Source organism: Schistocerca nitens, unplaced genomic scaffold (genome assembly GCF_023898315.1).
Source record: "Schistocerca nitens isolate TAMUIC-IGC-003100 unplaced genomic scaffold, iqSchNite1.1 HiC_scaffold_207, whole genome shotgun sequence".
NCBI classification, from domain to species: domain Eukaryota; kingdom Metazoa; phylum Arthropoda; class Insecta; order Orthoptera; family Acrididae; genus Schistocerca; species Schistocerca nitens.
The window spans coordinates 27,501-30,000 of record NW_026045748.1 but is presented as its reverse complement, the minus strand read 5'-3'; the positions used below and the strand labels follow the sequence as shown (position 1 = coordinate 30,000).

The following is a 2,500-nucleotide window of genomic DNA, read 5'->3' as shown; positions in this document are numbered from 1 at the left end:
ACCCAACTTCTGCCTTAACCTAACCCAACTTCTGCCTTAACCTAACCCAACTTCTGCCTTAACCTAACCCAACTTCTGCCTTAACCTAACCCAACTTCTGCCTTAACCTAACCCAACTTCTGCCTTAACCTAACCCAACTTCTGCCTTAACCTAACCCAACTTCTGCCTTAACCTAACCCAACTTCTGCCTTAACCTAACCCAAGTTGCGCCTTAACCTAACCCAAGTTGCGCCTTAACCTAACCCAAGTTGCGCCTTAACCTAACCCAAGTTGCGCCTTAACCTAACCCAAGTTGCGCCTTAACCTAACCCAAGTTGCGCCTTAACCTAACCCAAGTTGCGCCCTAACCTAACCCAAGTTGCGCCCTAACCTAACCCAAGTTGCGCCCTAACCTAACCCAAGTTGCGCCCTAACCTAACCCAAGTTGCGCCCTAACCTAACCCAAGTTGCGCCCTAACCTAACCCAAGTTGCGCCCTAACCTAACCCAAGTTGCGCCCTAACCTAACCCAAGTTGCGCCCTAACCTAACCCAAGTTGCGCCCTAACCTAACCCAAGTTGCGCCCTAACCTAACCCAAGTTGCGCCCTAACCTAACCCAAGTTGCGCCCTAACCTAACCCAAGTTGCGCCCTAACCTAACCCAAGTTGCGCCCTAACCTAACCCAAGTTGCGCCCTAACCTAACCCAAGTTGCGCCCTAACCTAACCCAAGTTGCGCCCTAACCTAACCCAAGTTGCGCCCTAACCTAACCCAAGTTGCGCCTTAACCTAACCCACGTTGGGCCCTAACCTAACCCACGTTGGGCCCTAACCTAACCCACGTTGGGCCCTAACCTAACCCACGTTGGGCCCTAACCTAACCCACGTTGGGCCCTAACCTAACCCACGTTGCGCCCTAACCTAACCTACGTTGCGCCCTAACCTGCCCTGTAATTGTTAGTTATATGACTCTAGGAATTCGTGTAGCGTTGCCTAATTGCAACCATCTCAACATAGTTCACTTCGCGCACACTGTGGTGTTCTGCGTATTGATTCATTTTACGGTGCGTACCCTCACATCTTGCGAGTGTTGCTTACTTTCCACATGGTCCCGCTATCCACTGTATTGTGTACTGCAATAGGACGTATATCGCCCCCGCCCCCCCCTCCCCTCCTGTCACCTCTAGCTCGTCGGTCAGGAGTTCGCGTGTTGAATGCGCTTCGCAGCTGTGCAATGGCATTCGTATACGTACGCTGGCCACCTTCCACGTGTTCTTTCGTGCACACGTCGCAGCGTGTATGTATGCTGATGGAGTGCGTCGTGACACACAACATCCAGGCATGCAAGACTCGTAGAAGTCGCAAATGTAGATGGATGTCTACGTTTGCTGCCCAAGTTACGCAAATGAACTGGAAATCCGTTGTTGCGCGGTTGTTCGCGCTGGAGGTGAATCGTTGATATCGACGATCGGTACAGGTATTAACCGGTTGCTTCAGCGACACCCGTCATACCCACGAACGTGAGTGGGCATGTGGGTATGAAGCGATACGCGGCGGTGGCTGGGTGGGACCGTCCCCGGCCGGTGAGGGGGGGGCGCCCGGCGTGCTGGCCGCGCGCTGCGTGGGCGCACGCGCGGCAGCCGGCTGGTGGGGGCGCCCAGTGGCAGGCGCGCCGGCTGACGGACGCGGCAGGCGGCGCATCTGCGTGCCGGCGCACCCAGCGCGCGGCGCCGTGCGGCCAAAGTGGGTCCTCCCGGGCCCGGTGCGAAGCGCGGTGGACATCTGCAGTGTGCTGGTCCGATTGAGGACTGTGTGCGTTGAGGATGCGCCGCCGCCCGGCACTCGGCGCCGCGACGCCGTCTGCTGCTCGGTCGCCCCCGCGGTTCTCGCAGGTGGTTTGTATCGCAGCTGTGCGGATGTGTTGGCGCGTGCGCTGTGCTGGGAGAGTTCGCTTTGGCACCCAAGTGGGGCTCTGCCCCTCTGTGGCGCTGGCGTTGGAGCTGCCCGGTCACTGTTTGTGGCCGCGTGTTGTCTCCCGCCGGCAACACCACGACAGCACGCTCCCGGGCCTCTGTCGGCAGCGGCAAGCTCAGTTGGGAGCACGGGTGGTCGCACTGAAAGCGTCTACTCGCCTATCTCCGGGCGATTGCGCCTCTCTCGAACCCGACCAAGTACTTAGGACGGCGCTGCGCGCCGCCGGGACCTGAGAGGGTTTCGAGGTGTATCGTGCAGGGGAGCCCAGCCTCCTCCTGTTTGCAGAATAATTGAGCGGACGCTTGCGTGTTCGCGCGGGCCCCCGGGACACACTCCCGGGCGGCCGGCTGCTCAGCTCTAGTTGACGCAGCTCCCTGGTTGATCCTGCCAGTAGTCATATGCTTGTCTCAAAGATTAAGCCATGCATGTCTCAGTACAAGCCGCATTAAGGTGAAACCGCGAATGGCTCATTAAATCAGTTATGGTTCCTTAGATCGTACCCACGTTACTTGGATAACTGTGGTAATTCTAGAGCTAATACATGCAAA

General features: G+C 57.4%; 1 non-coding gene across 1 annotated transcript in view; it reads left to right on the top strand.

The window, feature by feature from the left end:
• The first annotated feature begins 2,323 nt into the window (after positions 1–2,323).
• LOC126220853 (small subunit ribosomal RNA) overlaps positions 2,324–2,500 on the top strand; it is a 1,909-nt gene continuing 1,732 nt past the window's right edge. Inside the window, exon 1 of the ribosomal RNA XR_007543200.1 lies at positions 2,324–2,500. This exon is cut by the window's right edge and continues 1,732 nt beyond it. This is a non-coding gene — a ribosomal RNA (small subunit ribosomal RNA).